Source organism: Coenobita brevimanus, chromosome 43 (assembly GCF_032717465.1).
Source record: "Coenobita brevimanus isolate Jiangsu-jjx chromosome 43, ASM3271746v2, whole genome shotgun sequence".
NCBI classification, from domain to species: Eukaryota; Metazoa; Arthropoda; class Malacostraca; order Decapoda; family Coenobitidae; genus Coenobita; species Coenobita brevimanus.
Genome location: NC_136996.1, coordinates 6562686 through 6587500, shown reverse-complemented (window position 1 = coordinate 6587500; position 24815 = coordinate 6562686).

Here is a 24815-nt window from a genome sequence, read left to right as displayed (position 1 = left end):
TATCTCTTTTATAACCCCATCCAAATTCAGACTGAACAACCATGGAGACATGACGCATCCCTGTTTCAATGCAACCTTCAAACAGAAAAATTTGCCCAGTTTACTGTCCACAAGCACTGCAGCCTTAGCACCCTCATACATACTCTTCACGGCATTCAGCAACTTCTCATTTTACCAAATTGCCCCCACAGAACTGTCCCTCCTCCCCTTCCAACTTCACTGTTGTCACCACTTCCCCCTCCAGCTTTACTGCTGCCACCACCTACCCCTCCAATTCTGCTGCCACCACCTACCCCTCCGGTTCTGCTGCCACCACCTACCCCTCCAACTCTACTGCCACCACCTACCCCTCCAACTCTACTGCCACCACCTACCCCTCCAACTCTACTGCCATCACCTACCCCTTCAACACTGTTACAACCGCCTACCTCCGAACACTGCTGCCACCACATACCCCTTCAACACTACTATCACTACCTACCCTTCCAACACTTCTACCACCACCTACCCCTCTAACACTGCTACCATCACCCATCTCTCCAACATTGCTGCCACCACCTATCCCTCCAACACTGTTGCCACCACCTACCCCTCCAACTTTGCTGCTGCCACCACCTCCCCCTCCATCACTGCTGTTGCCACCTCCTTCTCCAGTTTTACTGCTTCCTTCACCTGCTCCTCCAGTTTTACTGCTTCCTTCACCTGCTCCTCCAGCTTTACTGCTTCCTCCACCACCCCTTCCAACTTCGCTTCTGCCACCACCTCCACCTCCAACACTGGCGGCACCACCACCTCCACCTCCAACACTGGCGGCACCACCACCTCCTCAAACATTTCTTTCACTACCTCCTCCTCCAGCTTTACTGCTGTCACCATCTCCCCCTCCAACTTTACTGCTGCCTCCACCTCCCCCTCGAATTTTCCTGCTGACACCACCTTCCCCTCGAATTTTCCTGCTGCCACCACCTTCCCTTTCAACTTCACTGCTGCCCTCTCCCCTTCCAACTTCACTGCTGCCCCCACCTCCCTCTCTAACTTTCCAGCTGCCACCACCATTCTCTCCAATTTCACTGCGGTCACCATCTCCTCCTCCAACTTTAATGCTGCCCCCACCTCCCCCTCCAGCATTACTGCTCCCTCCACCTCCCAGCATCACTGCTACCCCCACCTCCCCCTCCGGCTTTACTACACCCACCACCTCCTCCCAACATCACTGCTGCCACCACCTCCCCCTCGAGCTTTACTGCTGCCACCATCTCCTCCCAACATCACTGCTGCCACCATCTCCTCCCAACATCACTGCTGCCACCACCTCCTCCCAACATCACTGCTGCCACCACCTCCTCCCAACATCACTGCTGCCACCACCTCCTCCCAACATCACTGCTGCCACCACCTCCTCCCAACATCACTGCTGCCACCACCTCCTCCCAACATCACTGCTGCCACCACCTCCTCCCAACATCACTGCTGCCACCACCTCCTCCCAACATCACTGCTGCCACCACCTCCTCCCAACATCACTGCTGCCACCACCTCCTCCCAACATCACTGCTCCTCCTCCTCCCCCTCGAGCTTTATTGTTGCCACCACCTCCTCCCAACATCACTGCTGCCACCACCTCCTCCCAACATCACTGTTGCCACCACCTCCTCCCAACATCACTGCTGCCACCACCTCCCCCTCGAGCTTTACTGCTGCCACCACCTCCTCCCAACATCACTGCTGCCACCACCTCCTCCCAACATCACTGCTGCCACCACCTCCTCCCAACATCACTGCTGCCACCACCTCCTCCCAACATCACTGCTGCCATCACCTCCTCCCAACATCACTGCTGCCACCACCTCCTCCCAACATCACTGCTGCCAACATCACTGCTGCTATCACCTCGCCCTCCAACTTTACTGCTCCCACCACCTCAACCTATTACGGTGCAGCTACCACCTCCACCTCCAACTCTGCTGCCTGCATCCTCCAACACTTCTGCCACCACCTGCACCTCCAACACTGCTGCCACCACCTGCACCTCCAACACTGCTGCCACCACCTGCACCTCCAACACTGCTGCCACCACCTCCAACTCCGACACTGCTGCCACCACCTCCAACTCCGACACTGCTGCCACCACCTCCAACTCCGACACTGCTGCCACCACCTCCACCTCCGACACTGCTGCCACCACCTCCACCTCCGACACTGCTGCCACCACCACCACCTCCACCTCCGACACTACTGCCACCACCTCCACCTCCAACACTTCTGCCAACACCTCCACCTCCAACGCAGCTGCCACCACCTCCAGTTCTCGATTCCACGCTTTCTTATGGCCTTTCACCACCTCTCTAGGAAATCTGTGAAAAAGCATTCTCCAAATCAGCAGACACAAATTACAGCTCCCATTTCTTTCCAGTATGTTTTTTTTTTTTTCCTTGAAGGATTGGGACAGTGAATATATTATCATTGGCCCTTTTGCCTGTCATAAACCTATACTGCATCTCATCAATATTCACTCTCTCTCTTATCATATCTTGCAGGAATCTCTCCATGCCTTCATTATCCGGGCCAAAATTTTTATTGCTTTATAATTTCCTCTTTTCAGGGCCTAATCTTTATCCTTTTGCACATTTACAGTCACATTCCTCAGCCTGTAATCTGGGAAAACACAATCATCTAGAATCGAATTTATCAAATCAGTAACTAACCCACTCCTATATCTCCTGAGGTCTTCAACATTTCGCCAGTCAACCCAGACACACACCCCACCATCTTTTACTGCATCCTGCATAGGCTATTACCCAGCTCACAGTAGCAGCGTCAATCAAAGGCCATGGGCCAAACACTGGATCCACTGACACCAAACCTTCCCTATTCCAGTCAGACTCCTCATTCAGCATCTGGGTATAATGTTCTCTCCAAGCATCTTTAATTTTCTCACTGTCCACTACTACCTTTCCTTCATCATTCTTCACACACTGCTCACTTACGATATCACTGTTTCCTCTCACTTCATCTGATACCACCTTATAAATCATATTCTTTCTTTCGGCACTATAGAGGCTATCCAGTAGAAGTCACTGAGGCTTAGATTTTCCCCTCTGTGCCTCTTTTCTGTTCCTATATTTCGTAACCAAGATTCCTCTGTGTTGCCACCCATTTTCCATTCGTGGTAAACAACTTTTTAACTGCAACTTTAATACCCTCATCCCACCATTATGCAGCCTTGTGTTGGTGGGCCTGTAGTCCTTTCACACTGAATCAGCAACTCTAAAGCGGTTTTTGAAAGCTATATACAGCTTATTAACATTGCCTACAGCTCCCTGTTCAGCCACCACAATACTCATCACACTATAGAAGGCACTCCATACCTTACTGCTTGGTTTTTAAAATGCCATATTTTCCTCCTGGGTGCAAAGATCTGCTTCACCACCTGCTTCTTCAGCACCATGTCACATATCAGTAGTTTGTGTTGCTGCACACATTCCTCACTCATCATAACTCTTACATGCTTAACTAACCCATCGACCCTCCTGGCCAGGACACAATCAATCTGGCTATTGTTACTCCCAGATGCATATGTAGTCAGCTTAATCTCTCATTTCTGGAAAAGTATGTAACACACAATCATGTTCATTGCCTCCTCAGACTACAGTATCTGTTAACCTTCTGCATTTCTTGTACCATATGTGCATTTCCTGTGCACTCCTTCATATGTGAGCTGTGGCACCCATATGACCATTTAAATCTCCGCCCAAAACAACAAATCTCATCATCTCACATACCACCAACCACACATATCAAATCATCCAAAGATCTCTCCTTTTAATCATAATCAAGCCAACCTGTGGGGCATGCACCGAAGAAAATATAACCAAGAGCTTTCCAAACAATATTTTCCATGATAGAGACTCTCCACCACTTCCCCACCATTATCCTTCAATTTACCTACATTCCAAGCTACCTCTTGGACGATGTGGATTCTTCAGGCTTGCTTTTTATGCTTGGCTTTGATTTAGACATAATAGGTAGGTAAAGTCCAGGCAGGGGGTCAAGGACCCAGAGCCCGCCAATCGTAGCCAGTGGCCATGACAGTGGTCTTGGGGCACTCTGCCAGGACAGTTACAGGGTCACCCTTCAGGAGCACCTTGGCACTGTAACTGCCCTGCCATTATACACCCGCTAATAGGGAGTATATCTTTGGGTGCTACTCCCACGTTTGGGCCCCTTTCTATTGGGTAGAAGCCACAGCCTGGGAATCCCAATGTCCTGTACCCTCTGGCAGATCTGAGTCCCATTCCATCCTGCCCCCCAAACTGTATTGACATAACCCGCATCACCTCCCATCAAGTCCACCAAGGTTGCATAGGCAGTTTTCTGGCAGCATTCCCTTGCTGCCAGAAATAAATAGGATTATTTATGAGTGTGTTGTGACACAGTGACACAGTAAGGTACAGTGTGTGGTGTGTAGTACATAAGCCAGAGAAAAGTGTTCACCTAATTGCTATTTTTCTCCACAGAAAGCGATGGCAACAACAGAGTATTAACCCAGCAGTCTTAGGAAAATTGCAATCAAAGACAACAAGATGGCAACCCCAGAAGACAAGATAATCCTAGACAGTGGGACGGCAATATATCACAAGGAAACGATTGCAGACAACGAGATGGCACTCTACGATGACGAGACTGCAACAGCATAAGACGAGATGGCATCCTTGGATGACAAATGAAAACCTTGGAAGTCGAGATGGAAATAACATAAGACAATGCAAGAGAACAAGATGGCAACCCTGGAGAGCAAGAATGGCAACCCAGAGAAACCACCAGCGTCTGGGTCAAAAATTGCGTAGAAGGCTTGGTAGCACTTCTCCTTTAGTGATTATTTTCCTTTACACCCAAGCTTTCTCTTGCATGTTGTTTATGATTTTAAAACTGATAGTCTGCATAAGTTACGAGACTGAATTGAAATGCGTAGACTAAATCGCTAAGGAAGAGTTGTTATGAGGCCTCCAAACCCACATAGACCCTGTAGTGTATAATTGTAGGTGATTTAGTAGGAATGATAGAAGCAGTTATGGCGGCACTTACTCTGGTAGGCAATCCACCCCTTAGGCATCTTTAATGTTCCTGTATTTCCCCAGGCAATAGAGACTGATACTAGGGAGAGAGCTGAGACAAAATCAAATCCAGAGATAGAGAGACTGATGCTAGGGAGGAGAAACAGGCCTGGAGTCAGATGAGAGACCAGAGAGAAGATTGAAGCACCAGACAGGACAGGCCACAGGCTGTATTTTTCTTTGTATTCTTCCTTTAGGGTGTGATTTGTGCATATTGTTCTAGAGCGAGCAGGGCAGAGAGGAGTAGGATCTGCAAACTAGCTTGAGATGGACACAATTTATTGCACAGCAGGGTAGACAGGAGTAGAAGCAGTAAGCCAGCTGGAGATGGAGGTAGCTTAGTTTACTAAATTCACTGATATACTTTGATGATACTTGAAACATTTTGTGACATACTTGGGATTTGTTTGTGATATACTTTCAATATACTTTTGATAATAACGCTACCTCGAGCTTGGGAAGGCAACGGACATGATTGTGTGCAACATAGATTTTAGGAAAAGAGACAGTAGGTTAATTACGTATGAGTCTGGGGGAAATAGCAGTCAGATAGATAATTTTCTGGTTAGGAGGGCCGATAGGAGGTTAGTGAGGGATGTTAAAGTTATAGGAAGTTGAGGAGTGTGTGCAGCAGCACAAACTATTGATTTGTGATATGGTGCTTAAAGAACAAATGATGAAAAAGAGGACTTATGTCAATAGGAGGAAAATATGGAAGCTGAAAAACCAAATAGTAAGGGATGCCTTCTATAGCGAGTTGGGGAGAATGGTGGCTGAACAGGGAGCTGTAGACAGAGGCGTTAATGAACAGTACAGAGCCCTCAAGAACAATTTCTTGAGAGTTACTGATGTAACATGCGGTTGGACAAGAGGACCACCAAGACATAAAGTAACTTGGTGGTGGGATGAGGGTGTAGAAGCTGCAGTTAAGGAGAAAAGAAGTCTTTTCCGGGAATGGAAGAAGGGTGGTAGCAAAGAGGAATATTTGGCTGCCAAGCGTAGGGCTAGAAGAGAGGTATGCAGGGCAAAGTCTGAGTCACAGAGACTATTACTTGATAACCTAAATCATGGGGAAAGGAAAAATATGATATTTAGGGTGGCAGGTGAGGTGAAGAGGGATAATCGGGATATCATAGGTGAGCAGTGTGTGAAGAATGATGAAGGAAGGGTAGTGGTGAACAGTGAGGATATTAAAGATGCATGGAGAGAGCATTATAACCGGTTGTTGAATGAGGAGTTTGACTGGGACAGGGAAGGTTTGGGGCCAGCAGATCCAGTGTCTGGCCCTTGGCCTTTGATTGATGCTGCTACTTGAGTGAGGCAATAGGCAGGATGAAGGTAGGGAAGGCAGCAGATGGTTCTGGGTTGACTGCCGAAATGTTGAAGGCCACCGGAGATATAGGGGTGAGGTTAGTCACTGACCTGATAAATAGGATTATTTATGAGTGTGTTGTCTCAGATGATTGGCTGAAGAGTGTAATTGTAAATGTGTATAAAGGGAAGGGTGATGCCCTGGAAAGAGGAAATTATAGAGGTATAAAGCTTTTAGATCAGATAATGAAGGTAATGGAGAGAGTTTTAGAAGGTATGATTAGAGAAAGAGTGAATATTGATGAGATGCAGTTTGGGTTTATGCCGGGTAGGGGGACCACTGATGCTATATTCATTGTTCGACAGCTTCAGGAAAAATATATTGGTAGGAGAAGGGATCTATATTTTTTGCTGATTTGGAAAAGGCCTTTGACAGAGTCCCTAGAGAGGTGGTGAAGAGGGCAATGAGAAAGCTTGGCTTGGAGGAGTGGCTGGTTAGGGTGGTTATGGCTATGTATGTGGGTGCTCACACCCAGGTTAGAGTGAATGGAGATTTGAGTGATGAGTTTTCCGTGAATGTTGGTGTGCATCAGGGGTCAGTCTTGAGTCCCATGTTGTTTATCATGGTACTTGAAGCCCTTTCACGTGACTTTAGAAACGGACTCCCGTGGGAGTTGTATGCTGATGATTTGGTGATGATTGCAGAGAACGAAAGGGAGGCGGAGGAAAGGTTTAGGAAATGGAGAGATGGTATGGGGCACAAGGGTTTAAGGATAAATGCAGATAAAACAAAAATTATGATATCTAGGGTTGGTGGCGGTACTGTCAAAGACGAGGGAGAGTGGCCATGTGCAGTCTGCCACAAGGGCGTGGGAAGTAATTCCATCTTGTGCGGTGTTTGTGAGAAATGAGTGCATAAGAGATGTAGTAGTATCAGAGGTAGACTGAGAGATGATGCTGAGTTTATGTGTATGGCGTGTCGGGGTGAGCAGATGGAGATTGTCAGACGTGAAAGGATTGAACTTGCTGGTGAATCTCTTGAGTGTGTGGAAGAGTTTTGTTATTCGGGAGACATGATGTGTGCTGGAGATGGGGCTGGAGCTAGCTCTGTGGCTAGGGTGAGAAGTGGTTGGAAGAAGTTCAGGGAGCTCTTGCCTCTCCTGACATTGAGAGGACTCTCCTTACGTGCTAAGGGGTCTTTGTATGCAGCATATGTTAGGAGTGTAATCCTGTATGGTAGTGAGACCTGGACAGTGAAAGAGGAAGATATTCGTCGGCTCAGACGTACAGAAATGACAATGATTAGGTGGATGTGCAGTGCGTCCCTGTGTCCAAGGCCTGGAGGGGCTGGGTTTACGATGGAAGAGTTGAGAGGTAGGATGGGACTGGAGTGTATTGGTGGTGTGATGAGGAGAGGTAGATTGAGGTGGTTTGGACATGTGGAGAGGATGGGGGATGATAATTGGGTGAGGAAGGTGAGAAGTGTTAATATTGGGGGTGGGGTTATGAGGGGTAGACCGAGAAAGACATGGGACGAGGTCATTAAGTGTGACCTCAGGGTTAAGAGACTGAACAGGGAGGCTGCAATGGATCGTGCAGCGTGGAGAGCCGCCATTAGGTGACCAAGGCCGACACATGCAAGCATATTGGAGCCTTTATAAACGAAAACAATAACGCTACCTCTAACCAGAGTAACTTAACATGCTGCCATCATAGCTACTAATGTACTTTGTAAATATGAAATGCAAATGTGAACATTTGTAAGAAAAATATAATACAAACAAGTTATCAAATTTATTCGACCTTTTAAGGTATGGTTACAAACAATGTTACTAATTAGAGAAAACACAGCACTCAGATGGGACTAAAAAAAACTAGAGCTCCAAAGGAACTCTAGCGGCAGAAAAACTCGCAATTCAGCCTATGATTTTAGAGGCGTGTGGAATATGGCATAAAATCCAGGGATGCAAAACCCACGATTCAATTTCAGTAGAACATCCTTCTTTCATCTTCGAATATTCAGAATCCACGTACAGTAAATGAGAAGCAAAACCAGGAATTCTATCACTTATGCTTTATTAGTGAGTGTGTACAGTAAAGTCCATAACGGTTAATTAAAGTAAATTATAAAGTTACGAAAGCTTGACTCCCACATTCTATATACTGCCATGTTAAGTGACTAGCCCTAATAGCCTAATCTTGGCTGGACTTCATAATCTTGCATATTGCTAGTTTCACGTAGTACCTGTAGTGTTTCTTGCTACTGCCAGACAATTTCATACAGCTTAGAGGAGATACCTGGTGATGCTCCTGTAAACTAGTCCTCCAGGTCATCGTTTATCTGTAATTACTCAGGTTTATGCTTAATATAACAGTCCTACTTCATACCAGCACTATTTATACCTTGCTTTAACCCCTATCAGGTTTAAACCTTTTTATCCAAGATTCTATATAAAAGCTGTTCAGTTACCAGTGTATACACAATGTCCTCATAACTTAGGTCTATAGTGAAGCAAAAACACCATTAAAAGTTCCATTGCTACGTATGAAACAGATTTACCAGCTTATCCCAGCGTAGTAAGTTTTATGTAACTAGTATATACGGAAAGTCCTCATAACTTTGGTCTATAGTGGCGTGAAAATATTATTAAAAGTTCCACTGCTGCCTAGGAAACAGATTTGCCAGTTCCCCCCCAGGTTGGTATGTTTTCTGTCAAGACGTATGAAGAGGCATGCCCCTGTTATCAAAGCCACTGCTCTTGTCCAAGCCATTTTCAGTGTAGATAATGGCTATTCCTTTTACCTATGTCCTTATTTCAAAGGACAACCGAATACCGATTCCTCTTGCACTATTACCAAGCCATTCTGGCTATTTAATATACACAATACACTTCAGTTTCCCCTTGTTTATTACCGATACCAAACAACTAATATACACTACATGTTCCAGCCGCATTGTAAGTGTGGCCGTGATGGCCGAATGAGAAGAGTGTTGGTTTGCCAATGCTGATTACCTGGGTTCGACTCCCGGATAAATAGAGGTTATTTAAAACATATGGTAGTGTCCTTAGTGGCCTGTCATTGGACCCGGGTTCGACTCCTGGTTGATATAGAGGTGAACTGGGGCAGTTTGGCAGCCACTTAGTGGTCTGTCAGGGGTGTGGTGGCCAGGGGTGGGCAGTCACGTAGTGGCTGCCTTGCGGAGGGATACATACACACACCTAACATACTGTACATGCACACACCTCTTCACATACATGCATACACACACAGAAGACAGACACGCGAAGACCTTATATAAAACAGTAGGGGGTGGAAGGGAGGGGGGGGGGGTTTATTTCCAAGTCTCCAAAAGTGTATACCTTTTGGAGACTTGGAAATAAAACCCCCTTCCTTTCCACCCCCTACTGTTTTGTATAGACCCCCGTTGTGTCTGTCTTACGGTGTGTGTGTGTATTGTGTGAGCTGTGTCTGTGTGTGGGTGTCTTGTGTAAATGAAGTATGTGTGTGATTGAGGTGTGTGTATGTGCGGGTGCTAGTGTATGTGAGCGGTAGTGTAAGTGATCATGTGTGTGAATGTATGTATGTGAGTGGTAGTGTAAGTGAGTGAGATGTGTGTGTGTGCCTACTTTAACATTCCCCCCTTACAGACAGCTACTACGTGACTGCCCACCTCACACCCCTGACAGACCACTAAGTGGCTGTCAAACTGCCCCAGATCACCTCTATATCAACCGGGAGTCGAACCCGCGTCCAATGACAGGCCACTAAGGACATTGCCATATATTCTCAATAACCTCTATTTCCCGGGAGTCGAACCCAGGTCCCCAGCATTAGCAAGCCAACGCTCTCCTCACTCGGCCACCACGGCCCCGCTGGAATTGCGCCCAGAACTGCTACAGTATTTTGTTTGTTTGGTGTCAATAATAAAACGATACTAAGCTCTAACGTGCAGAGTACGTTTCTAAGGAAGAGCTATTACCATCCAGAACCACTTGGAATATAAAAAGACTGCAATTCAATGCTAGTCACGATGAAGTGAAGAGTATCGTGTATCGACTCATATGTAGGAAACAAATAAAAACTGGAACACACTATTTTTTTTTTTCATTTTTTATTTTGAATAAGTTACAATACTTTCTTTATTCTCAATGTGTAATTTTTATTTACCTTGTCTCTCAGGCTCCTACGTCCCACTCGGCTGGACCAAATCGCCTGGAATCAGCCGTAAAGAATAAACTGGTCATGCAGGGGTTAATGCTGAGAGTGTATTAACTTTCTCAAGCTCCTATGACTCACGCTCAGCTTAATAAAATCATCTGGTTTAACTGGAATGTAACTAGAATATTCCCGAGCATCAAGGGGTTAATAAATGCCTAGGTTAACCCTTGAATGCTCGGAAGTACTCTATGTCCAGCTGACGGGGGGGGACTAGGTTATTCAATTAAAAGTGAGTCACAGGTGTCTGGGAGAGACAATACGATACTTATTCACATCAGCTTGGCGAAAAAAAAGTCTTTGCAATGCCTCCATTTAGATTTCTGACTTGTAGCATTATATTAACACTAGAATACGATGCTAGTCAACGAAAAAATGCTATGGAAAGGATGCAGGGCAGTAGTATTGTCTCACTCGGCCTCTGGGCTGCGGGAAATAACCTACAAAAGGATGAAAAATTCCGCCCAGTTAATCAATAGCTACGACTCAGCATTCAAGATGGAAAGATGGCAGTTTTAGGCCAAGTTAGAGTAAAAAGAGCAGTGTCGTCCGCTTGACTTCTACCCTTAGCGGCAATGCATAGGTGGCGCCACCTTGTGCGTGGAATGCGGGAATTCCAGGCCACTCAGCACAAGGACACATATCTGTAAAATATCAATTTGGATGGGTTAGATAAAATTTTGCTGAGTCCTTACATACGACAAGGCTACCCATAGCTGATTAAAATCATCTGAAGGAATCGGAAATAAAATATAAAACGTCTACATGATATAAAAACATCTGGCCACCCCTGGGACTCGATCCGTAGCGCCTAAAACACAGAGCACTCATCTGCTGACGTCATTTTTTACACCTACTCTGCTAGATTCGGACGATTTAAAGCAGGTTTAAAAAAAAAAAAAAAAACTCCTAGGATGATTGAACAGGAACAGTCTTTATTAACCCCAAGACTGAGAGTGATTTATTTACTTTGTTCAAGCCAATAGCACACTCCACCCAACCCCACTCTAACCCCCTCCACCCCACCAAACCCCGATCCTACCCCATTCCTCACCATTCAACATCGCTCGAACCCCACTCAACCTCACTCAGTATCTGGTCCTACTTTACCGCACACCACACAACCCTGAGCTTACCCAACTGCAACCCTCCAAAAAACCGATCCTACCCCACTACACCCCAGCCAACCCCGTTCCAACCCCACTACACCCACCAACCCTGTTCAAACCCCACTGCACCCCAGCCAACCCCGATCCTACCATCCAACCCCGATCCTACCGCACTGCACCCCACCTAACCCCGATACTACCCCTTTTCACCCCACCCAACCCCGACCTACCCCAGTACACCCCACCCAACCCCGATCCTACCCCACTGCACCCCACCCAACCCTGATCCTACCCCACTACATCCCACCCAACCCCGATCCTACCCCACTGCATCCCACCCAACCCTGATCCTACCCCACTACATCCACCTAACCCTGATCTTACCCTACTGCACCCCACCCAACTCCACCCCTACACCACTGTACACCACACAACCCTGATACTACCCCAATGCACCCCATCTAACCTCCCTTTTCTCCACCGCACCCCACCCAACCCCACCCCTACCCTACTGCCCCCCATAGAACTCCACCCCTACTCCACTACACCCCACCCAACCCTGATCCTACCTCACTGCACCCCACCTAACCCAGATGCTACCCCACTGTACGCCTGTAAAAACAGCCATTACCCCATTTCACCTCACCCAGTCCCTCCCTACCCGACTGCGCTCCACCAAACACCGTCATTCCCCCACCTCACCCCATCAAATACCTTTTCTACCTCAATGAAACCCAACCCAAAACATCATTAATATACTGAACCCCAGCATTACAATAACACTAGAATACGACGCTAGTCGCGAAGAAGTGCTATGGAAAGGATGCAGGGCAGTAGTATTGTCTCACTCAGCCACTGAACTACGGGAAAAAACCTACAAAAGGATGAATTATTCCTCCCAGTTATGATATACTTATGACTCAGCGTTGAAGAGGGAGAGATGGAAATTTTATTTCGAGTTAGTGTGAAAACAGCAATGTCGTCTGCCTGACTTCTTCCCTTGGCAGCAATGCAGGTGATGACGCCACCTTGTGCGTGGAATGCGGGATTTCCAGGCCATTCAGCACGAGGACGCATATCTAATTTTCCCAAGTGGAGGAGTTATATATAATTTTCACTGAGTTCTTCTGTACGACAAGGCGGACTAAAGCTGCTTAAAAGCTTCTGAAAGTATCAGAAATAAAATATAAAACGTCTACATGATATAAAAACAACTGGCCACCCCTGGGACTCAACCCGTAGCGCCAGGAACACAGAGCACTCATCTGCTGACGTCCTTTTGTACACTAACTCTGCTAGATGCAGACGATTTCAAGCATGTTTAAAAAATCTCAGGATGATTGAGCGGAAAAAGTCTTTATTAACCCTCAGACTGAGAATGACTTATTTACTTTGTTCAAGCCAATAACACACCCCACCCAACCCCATTCCAACCCTCTCCAATCCACCCAACCCCGATCCTACCCCTTTGCTCCCCATTCAACATCGCTCGTACCCCATTCCACTCCACTCAGTATCTGGTCCTATGCCACTGCACCCCACACAACCTGGATCCTACCACGGCTGAAGAGTCACACTATCGTGACCATGAAATAGGATACAAAAACCCACACTGGCAGACGAAAAAGATATATTTCCAGACAGTTTAGGCGACAGCCATCACCCTCTTCAGTGGATCTACAGACCACTCTTGGTCTGTAGATCCACTGAAAAGGGGGACAACTGTCGCAGAAATTGTATGAATATATATCTTTTTTCGTCTGCCAGTGTGGGTTTTTGTATCCTGATCCTACCCTTCTGCAGCTCCCTCAAAAGACGGATCCTACCCCACTGCACCCCACCCAACCCCGATCCTACCCCAATGCACCCCACCCAACCCCTGTCCCACCTCATTGCACCCCCACCCAACCCGGATCATTCCCCATTGCACCTCACCCAACCCCGGTCCTACCCCACTGCACCCCACCCAACCCCGATCTTACCCCACTGCACCCCACCCAACCCCTGTCCCACCTCAATGCACCCCCACCCAACCCGGATCATTCCCCATTGCACCTCACCCAACCCCGGTCCTACCCCACTGCACCCCACCCAACCCTGATCCTACCCCACTGCACCCCACCTGACTCCAATCGTACCCTACTGCACCCGACTCAAACACAATCCTACCCCACTGCACCCCACCCAACCCTGATCCTATCATAATGCACGTAACCCAACCCCACCCAACCCCGAACCTACCCTACTGCACCCCACCCGACCCCATCCTACCGCACTGCACTCCACCCAACCACGGTCCTAGCCAACTGCACCCAACCCACCCAACCCAACCCCGATCCTACCCCTTTGCACCCCATCCAACCCCGATCCTACCCTACTGAACCCCACCCAACCCCAATCCTACCCCACTGCACCCTATCCATCCCGTATCCTACCCCACTGCACCCCATCCAACCCCAATCCTACCCCACTGCACCCCACCCAACCCCGATCCTACCCCACTGCTCCCCATCCAAGCCCGATCCTACCCCTCCCCATCTAACCCCGATCCTATCCCACTGCACCCCACCCAACCCCGATCCTACCCCTGTGCATCCCACCCAACACTGCTGCTACCCCACTGCACCCCACCCAACACTCCCTGCCTAGACACCGTCTGGTGCGGAGCTCTGGCTGTTTTCTCTCTGGCGCTGGACTTAGTCTCAGTTACTGGTGAAGAATTTTTGCCGTTTTTCTGTTTTTCCCAGTTTGGGGACTTAGTCTCTGGCACTGAGGAAGAATTTCTGGGCGTTTTCCAGGTTTTCCTGGGACTCTGTCTTTTTTTGCCTGTGTGTATGGGAGTGTGTGTGTTTTTTTTTTGGCCTGCTGTTAGTGTCCTTCACTGCAGTACGACGCCGAACCCTGAAAGGATGCCGTTAGGGCACTTCCATGAAGGGGGGCCATTAAGGCCTGGTTATAGGAGGCAGTGAGGGCGGCTCTGCTAGATTTGGGAAGACCCAAAAAGGGCAGTGGCGGGGCCTCCTACGTCGCCTGTTAGAGGGCAGGGAGCATAGGTTGCCCGTCACTGTAGGGACCTTGGCCACTTCTACTGTTTATTGTTTCTGGTGATAGTCTGAGTGTTTGAGTGTGTGAGGTGTGTGTGTGTGTGTTGTCTGAGTGTATCGCCTGAGTGCTGTGGGAAATATGAAGGGATCCGGGATCCCTAGGCCCCAGGGGCATTCCCGCCTTCCACTCCCTCAGTTGAGACCCTCCCACCCGTCTCCTGTGCGGGCACGAAGCTGGAGTGCCATCCTTCTGACGCCAGCTCCCACTCGTTGGCTCACAAGGATCCTCGTGCCGATTGTGCTCTTCCCAAGCCTACAGGAGCGGTACCTCGTTCGCGTGGTACTTCAACCCGTTCTGTTAAGGCAGCCCGCCTACATGAGGCGATGGAGGAAGTCGCACCTGCTCCACCCTCTCTCTCTTCCACCCAGGACACCTCTGCTTCCTTACATGCAGCTTTCGGCCCCTCCCCAAGGCAAAATACCTCCGTGAACCGAGCTCTTGGTCCTCAGCCTCGTGCTCCCACCTGCACCCCCTCTCACGAGACCAGGCCAGCTGAGCCTGCTTGTATTCCTAAGCGGATGGAGGTCCCGCCTGAAGCTCCTGCTGCTACTCGGATCTCCCCCTCTCCTGATCCTGCTATTCCTGATGATGAGGGTTTCACCCTCGTGGCCTGCAAAGTGTCGAGGTGTGGTCGACAGGGAAATGGCCCTACTCCAGCACCACATACTAGGGCTCCCCTCAGGACTCCTCCTGCTGCTCTTCCTTCTGTGTCTGTAGCTGTGCACCCACTGCCTCGCTCTTCGTTCCCAGCATTCCGTGTGTGTTCAGGAAGGGCACGCAACAAGTTACGACGCCGTGGGTGCACTAGAGCGTCACCTGCCAGGGCTACGTAGCTCCAACCTAATCGGAAGGGACGGGAGCTCGGTGTTGGTGCTGAAAGACAAGGGCGCTTACGACCTCTTGAAAGCAGCTATGCAGGACGAGGCCTCCCCTGTCAAACTAGTCGAGCTGACGCCTGGGCAACAGTCAATGAAGGCCGTCGTCATGGGTTATCCCTTGAGGATGCCTGTGGCGATACTGCTCCAACACCCCCAGGTCGAAGAGGCGACCTGCTGTCAGAGAACGCGGACCAGGGAGGAGACTTGTCAGGTCTTCGTCACCCTGCGGAGTCCTATGATCCCAGTGATTGACCTGGGGAACTGGGGAGAATACCATCTTCGCCCCTTCACCCCAGAGCCACTCCACTGTTACAGGTGTGAGCGATACGGGCACCACAGTGCCACTTGCAACCGAGCTGTTGTCTGTGTGATGTGCAGCTGCCTGCATGAAATGGAGAGGTGCTTGGCCAAGTTCAAGGCCAAGGAGGCTGTCCTGACCCACTGCCTGAACTGCTCAGGCAATCACCACACGTGGCACCCCAGCTGCCCCACCAGAGTGGCCCTTGTAGATCGAGGGCAAGAACGTCAAGTAGCTTGGGTGAGGGAGCAACAGGCAATCAACACCAAACCGGCACCTCCTGGGACTTTCATTTGGGGACAGCAACAGCGCCGCCCCACAGAACAGATCACATCCATGAATGAGGCAGCATTCCCTCCTCTGCCAACTGCGCCGAGCCCTCCTCCATGCAATGAGACAGCAGTCCCTCCACCACCTGCTCTCATCCAGGGCGTCACCTCCGCGGAGGTACACTACCCGAGCTCGCCACCGCAGCAACCACCAGCCAGGGTCACTCCCAGCCCCCCCCAGGCCCTCATACAGCAGGAGCCCGTCTTCACCCTCGAGGAGCTCAGCTCCATTGGCAAACAAATAGCAGAGGCCATAGTTGTGGGCATCAACCAATGCCTAGGGGTATCGTGCTCCATAGCCCCAGTCTCAGCCGCGATCGACAAGATTATCGATCAGGCCATCGAAAAGAAGCAGAACGGCGCCCCTCAGCCTGCACCCCCTTCAGGGACTACCAGACCCCTACCACGTAGGGCGGCTCACCCGACACGGAGGGCGCGGCCCCAATCCACCGCTGCCACCCCCCAGGGGGTTCAGGAGCCTCATCTTCCACCCCCTCCACCAGAGAAAGCGCCGGCACCAGTGGCAGCCGTCACGGTGGTCAAGGCCTCGGCCTCCCTGCCGAGTGACAGCCCCCTGCCTCCAAAGACCTGTGAGCAGACCCCACAGACCTTCTCTTAACACAGTGGAATTGTTTGGGGATCAGGCACAAGCTCCCCCTCCTGCAGGAGGCAGTCGCCAGGGATCAGCCCCACGTCTTTCTCCTGCAGGAGACCCTACTCCCCGACAACTCCTCCTTTCGGGTCCCTGGATACACCTCCCATCTCCTCCTCTATGAATGCAGAGACACATGAGGATGTGCCATACTCATACAAGATCACGTCTCCCACTCCGTCTGTGATCCCCTGCCTTTATGTGGACCAGGTATGGAGGTGCAAGATGTTGTGTTACACCTGGCACCCTCCACACTAATTGTGTACAATGTCTACAAAAGCCAGGAGGGCACTCTTGACGTGGGAGAGTTGTTTTCGCATGCTGCCTCAGGTTCTGTCTTTATTGGGGGCGACTTTAATGCCCATCATGACTTTCTTGCATCGCCCCTTCCATCCAATGAGGCAGGACGGCACATCTTACTCGTTCTCAAGGAGATAGATGGTGTCTCCTTAATAAACAACATTCACAAACCAACCCACATTCGGGGAAGGCGCCTGGATCTATCATTCATCTCCACCCCCCTTGCTGGCTCGGCGCGGTGGTCACTCCACCCGCGCCTAGCCAGTGATCACTTTGCAATTCAGATCAGGCTGCCACTCGTGCCCCTCCCTCCCCCACCGAGGTGGGACCTCAGCAAAGCCGACTGGACTGCCTTTGCCAGAGCCTTAACCATCATTTTCGAGGCCTCTCCTCCCGCCCTAGACCTCGAAGGCAGAGCAGATCAAGTTGCCAGTGCTTTTGCACAAGCCGCCTCTCTCGCCATCCCGCTACAGCGACGATCCGCTAAGTGATACCGAGACGGCTGGATCTACTGCGACAGGGTCAAGGAACTGAACCACCGACTCAGTGCGGCATGTAAGCAGTACCGGCGGTGCTGCTCATCCCGGCACCGCTGATACCTTGCTGCTGTAATGCAACGCATCGTGTCGGAGAAACACCGCATGAAAGAGGAGGCGTGGATCAGATGGTGCTGGACTTTAGACTCTCACTCTACTCCCAGGGAGATGTGGAGGAGAATCTGGTCTGTCTCTGACCCACGTACCCCCTGTCCACCCTCTCACCCTGACCCAGCCTCCGAAGCCAGCTGTCTCGCGCAACACTTCGTGGACCGCTCTGCTTCCCACAATCTCCTGTAGTCCGTTAGAGACAAGCAGGTGCAGTTGTCTACCTCTCGTCTTGCAGCAATTCAGGCTGCCTGTGAAAGGCCTGACCCCACCGATGTACCTTTCACCAGTGGAGAACTGCAAAAAGCACTGAAGCACAGAGAAGACACTGCTCTGGGGCTCAACGGGCTAACCTATTCTCTGTTATCACATGCCGGAGATTGTGGGAGAGATCATCTCCTTGATCTCCTCAACCTCTCGTGGTCTGAGGGCCATTTCCCAAGGTTATGGAAGACAGCTGTCATCCACCCGATTCCCAAACCTTGCGATCCCAGCGCCATGCGCCCTATCTTGCTTCTTAGCTGTGTGGCTAAGACAGCAGAAAGGGTTGTGCTTGCTCACCTTGCATGGCGTCTAGGGCCGTTGCATCCGAGGAGTTTTGCTTACCACCCTGGCAGAAGTGCATCTCACTGCCTTGCTTCCTTCCTTGGGGAGCTTCGAGGTGGATGGGGGATGGCTGTCTTCCTTGATCTCGAAAAGGCCTTCGAGCTGGCAAACCCTCTTGCCATCCAGGCAGCCCTTGCCGACAGGAGAGTCGGAGGTAGACTCTGTCGTGGGTGGGGGACTTCTTTCTTAACCGGACAGCAGGGGTCAGATTCCAGGGGCAACTCTCTCCCTTCTATCATCAACCCAATGGCACTCCCCAGGGGAGCGTTCTTAGCCCCGTGTTATTCAACGTGTTGGTCAAGAGACTTCTAACTGTTGACTATGGACCCGGCGTGACATTGCTCATTTATGCAGACGACCTGGTCTTCTCGAGGAAGGACTGCTTCACCTAGGCACCCATCTCTCTTTCTGGATTGCACAATAAGTGTAATGAACTCGGGCTGAATGTCAACCTCGAGAAGACCAAATGCCTACCTTTCGGTCTCCGCCCTCCCGAACATCCTCTCTCATTGGGTGGCCGCTGCATTGAGCCTGTCACGCTGCACCGATATCTGGAGGTCTACTTTGACTCGGGGCTAATTTTCGCCCGACACGTGAGATACTTACGAGAGTGGGCAGCCTCCTGCATTTCTGCTCTCCGCTACCTCTCTAATCGCAGCTTAGGGGCGTCATATGCGATCTGCATCCCAGGGCTGGCTTCCCCCATCTCCCAGTCCTTGGAGGTACTCCAAAATGATGCTTTACGGGTTATGCTGGGCGCTCCATGCTGGACCTGACTGGTCAATTTACGGATGGAGAGTGGGTTTCCATCACTCGTCCACCAGATTGCACTGCGGCAACAGCAGAAATGCTTCATTTAGTTAATCTTCACCCGACGCTACATATCTCCATTCTGCTTAAATGCCTGGCTAGCAGGCCCCCAGACTTGTCCCCACCTCGGGATTGGGATCCAGGCAAGGCGGCTCTCTTTCACAAGTTGGGTGTGGCACAAGAAGTGTGCCAAGATCCAGAGCTGGCATGTCCAGGCTACGAACCTCCTGCACCCTGGGCGCCTCCCCCTTTCACCGTTATCAGTCCCACCGACATGAAGCGTCGCCACTCGATCCCGGCCATCCTTCGGCAGGAGAGTCTCAGTAAACTCGCTGCGCTCAACTCCTCTGATGCGGCAGTCTACTATACGGATGGCTCTGTTTCGTCCGATAGTTCAGCGGGAGCTGCTTTTGCTTATGGGGACCAAACTGAATCCTGGCGCATCACCACTGGTGTCTCCGCCTTTCAGGCGGAGCTAGTGGCTCTTCTTGGTGCCCTGCGCCATGCCTATAGCCATCGACATAGACGTGTCATTTTCCATACTGACTCCCTATCCTCCCTTCAATGCCTGGCATCTCTCTCTAAGTGCCCACCGGTTCTTACTTGCTGCCATATTTACAGTGTCCTCCCTCATCCACCAGCGGGGTGGCACTGTGATTTTTCAGCGGGTACCTGGGTACGTTGGGATACGGGGTAATGAACTAGCTGCTGCTGCTGCACGTGCAGCTACATTACTCCCTGATGTTACATATCCACTTTGCCCCAGTGCTTCCAGAGTTCTCTCTGCCGTGGCTGGCATTATGACAGACCTTACAAAGAACAACCATCGCCTATGTGTCGCCGACGGCTCACGCTCGGCCACTTGGTATGCTGCGGCCACATCATATTCCCCTATCTCAATCCCTCCAGGCCTACCCAATTATCTCTTAGTCAGGCTCCAGTGTTTACGCATGGGATTCCTATGCTACCATCAGATTGCCAGCTTGGACCCTGACCCGTGCCCCAACTGCTACGAGCAGTCTGCTGAACCCCTCTGCCATTACATTCTCGACTGCCCTGCAACCACTTTTGTTCGAGAGCTCCCTGGAGAGGGCTTTGGTTGTTCAGGCGATGATGAGCACGATGCTGCTAGGTCCATTGGCAATGCAACCTTTCAAAGGCTCCTACAAACTGTACGGGATTATCCACCTCCTCGTTAACTGCTACTTCCACCACCCGTCATTATTCTAGATTCAACTCGCCCTTTTTTTTTTTCTTTTTTTAATTCTCTGCTTATCTCTGACGGGCTCTTAGTTTGCCCGTGTCCCACAACAATCAATCAATCAATCAATCATTTCCTGTGGCACCCTCGGGGATGCATAGGGCCTCAATGAACTCACACCACCACATCCTATCTTGTGCTAACTCCTCAAGATCTCCCCAACATTCATCTCCAGCTTCCCGTCTCATTGTCCTCACCCACGTCTCTTTTGGCCTTCCTCTACCTCTCCTACCAAGTGCCACCCACCCTGGTGTACCTCGTACTATTCCCTGTCTCCTATACACATGTCCTAGCCACTTCCATTGTGAGAATCTAACATATTCATCGACCGGCTGCACTCCCGTTATTTCTCTAATGTTTGGTATCCTTTCCCACCACTTAACTCCTAATATTCTTCTAAGTGCTTTATTTTCAAACACCAAGAATTTATTTTCCATAGTCACTGTGCTGTACCAAGACTCGTGTCCATAAATTAAGATACTCCTAACCATTACCTTATAAAGTTTGATTTTTGTATGCACAGAGAAATTGTTATTATTCCAAATATTTTTAAGCATTCCCATTGCCTGATTAGCCTTCTTTAACCTTTCCTCGAATTCAAAGTTCAAAGAACCATCCTTGGCTAAATAAGTACCTAAATATTTAAACCTATCAACTTGCTTTACAACCATACCTCCAATTACACATTCCTGCGCATTTTCCATATTCATATTGATTATTTCAGTTTTTCCACAATTAATAACCAAACCCACCTTGCGACCTTCACTCACCAAACAGTCCAACACTCTCTGCATCTCTTCTGGCCCATCACAAATCAAAACTATATCATCTGCATAAGCTAAATCCAAAAGTTTCCTGTTCTCTCCCCAAAGTATACCTGCACCGGTTTCTGTTCCAGCGCGTTTCATAATGTAATCAATGACCAATATAAATAGTAAAGGCGATAGAACACCACCTTGAATTACTCCGGACTTGACTTCAAACGAATCACTCAGACAACCATCAACCATCACTTTACAAAATGTGTCCTCATGCATGTTCATAATGACCCTCACAAACTCCTCTGGTATTCCATAATGTCTCATGATCTTCCCCATAGTCCCTCTCGAAACACTATCAAAAGCCTTTTCAAAATCAACAAAACAAAGACTTAACGGTACTCTCATTTCATTAACTTGCTGCATCAAATGCCTAACTATAAAGATCTGATCATTGCAACCACGTCCCTTTCTAAAACCAGCCTGTTCATCCCTCAGAATACCCTCAACCACTGGCTCCAACCTATTTAACAACACTATACTGAAAACTTTCAAAGCTATCGGTGACAAAGAGATTCCCCTCCAATTACCACATCCACTCAGGTCTCCCTTTTTCGGAACTTTAACAATCACACCATTCTTCCAAATTGATGGTAGTAACCCCGTCACCCATATCTTATTGAATAGCTTGGTCAAGATCATTATTAATCTATCCCCCTCCACTTTAAACATTTCCGGAAATAAACCATCCTCCCCTGGTGCCTTATTATTCTTTAACTGTTTTACTGCTTTCTCCACTTCTGCAAGTCTCAACTCTCCTGTTTCTATATTTAAATCTTCCTGAGCAGACGGTATATCCTCTTCTGGTGGTACTGGTCTATTAAGAACTGTCTCAAAATGCTCTTTCCATCTATTTTTAATATCTCCATCTTTGGTCAATAAATTTCCTTCCCTGTCTCTAACTGGTATTTCCTTGCGTTTACCTGCATTACCACTCAGTTCTCTAATCGATTCATATGCTATTCTTTGACTCTGTCCATCATTTTTGTTTATTAAGATTTCAGTCTCTGCAACCTTTTCATCCACACATCTTCTTTTATCTCTCCTAGCTAACCTTCTTACTTCTGAATTCAAACTCCAGTACGCAGCTCTTGCTAATTCAATCTCTTGTTCATCAACGCATTGCATCTCACTCCTCAATTTAGCCTCACCTCTCTTTTTTATCATATCCCACGTTTCCTCTGATATCCATTTCTTTCTCCTGAAGCTATGTCTCCTTCCAATCGTACATTCAGCAGTCTCATGCAAAACTTTGTTCACATCCTCCCACATCTCATCTACACTTCTCTCCCACTCTTCCAACGTTTCCAACACCAAAAACCTATTTCTGCATTCTAATCTGAATTCCTCCTTTTCTTCTCCTTCCCCTCTAAGCTTAACAATATCGTATCTACCAACACCAGATTTTTCCTTCTTCTGATTTTTAAGTTTAAACCTTATTTTTGCAATGCTGAGTTGATGGTCACTACCAATATCCGCTCCCCGTTTAACATGAACATCTAGCAGAGAACTTCTATGCCTCCTACTGATAGCGATGTGATCAATCTGATTTTTGTATTTTCCACACGGCGACACCCATGTTGTCTTGTGTATATTGCAATGCTGAAAGAGTGTGCCCCCGATGACTAAGTCATTTCCTAGACAGAAGCTTCCAAACCTCACTCCGTTTTCACTCATCCTACTACCAACTCCCATCTTACCCATACATGCCTCAAATCCCTCATTTGAACAGCCCATTACTGCATTAAAGTCTCCAACGCAGATCAAAACATCATGTCTAGGTACCCTTCCCACTCCTTCTTGCAACTTTTCATAAAATGTGTCTTTCCTTTCATCGAGTGCATCATTAGTAGGTGCATAACACACAAACAGACTGATGTTGCCATGATTTGATTTAAACCGTGCGTATAACAATCGCTCATCTATAGGATCCCACTCACATAAAGCCTTATTTGCCTTACAACCCAGCAACAATCCTACTCCCTGATAATGCATTCCGTCCTGTCGACCAGATATCAATAAACGTATACCATCCTCCAAATCCAACTTATCGACTCCAGTTAATCTAGTTTCTGTCAGAGCACAAATATCAAGTCCGTAATTTTGAAAAACCTTCACTAACTCATCGATTTTACCGTCATGATTTAGCGTTCTCACATTCCAGTTACCAATTTTAATTGTATTTTTTGCATTGACAAAGGAATTAGATTGTAATTGAGGCAACCGTGAGATTCTTAGCACCCCCTGCCCATTTAAGGGCTGCACGGGACTGGGGGCCATTATTGTTCTTTCAGAGTCCATCAAGGTTTCTTTGGCTAACTTCCTGAACACCTCGCCATTGTGTTGCAGTCGCAGTAGGCAGCTAACTTGCCTGATTGCCCACACCCGAAAGACCCAGCTATGCTGTAGCCAGTCACGTGCCGGCATGCTTCCCAGCCATTTCACTCTCAAGGAGTTCCTCTGCCTGAGAAAGCAACCACCCCCCTGCTCCCGAGGGCTTTTGATCTGTGTAGGTAGAGGGCGATCACTCCCTCACTAGCCATATACAGTGTATATACAGTGTATAGGCTACACTCACCAACAGGTGGGCAAATATTCAACAACAACAACAACAACAACCCACCCAACCCCGATCAAACCCCACTGCACCCCACCCAGTCCTGACCCATACCCCAGTGCACCAAGCCCAACTCCGATCATTCTTCTCTGAACCCCACCCAACCCCGATCCTACCCCACTCCACCTCACCCAACACCGATCCTACCCCACTGCACCCCACCCAACCCCGATCCTACCCCAATGCACCCTACCCAACCCCTATCTTACCCCAATGCACCCCGCCAAACCCCGATCCTAACCCACTTCACGCAGTCCAAACCAGATCCTACCCCACTTCACGCAGTCCAAACCCGATCCTACCCCATTGCACCCCACCAAACCCCGCTCAACCACAGTGCACCCCACCCCATCCAATCCCAATCCAATCACACTGCACCTCACAAAATCCTATCCCACTGCTCCATCCATTCCCGATTCCACCACGCTGCATCCCACCCTACCCCAGTCCCTGCCCAACTGCACCCCACACAAAGCCAATCCTATCACACTGCACCCTGCTTAACGCTGATTATGCCCCACTGCACCCAATTCAACCTCGTTCCTATCCGACTGCACCCCTCCCAACCAAGATCCTACCCACTGCACCCCAAACAACCACTGTCCTACCCCAATACACCCCACACATTTCCCATCCTACCTCACTGCACACATCCCAACCCCTATCCTACCCCACTGCACTCCACCCAACCAAGATTCTACCCAACTACATCCAATCAAGCCCAGATCCTACCCAGCTGCATCTC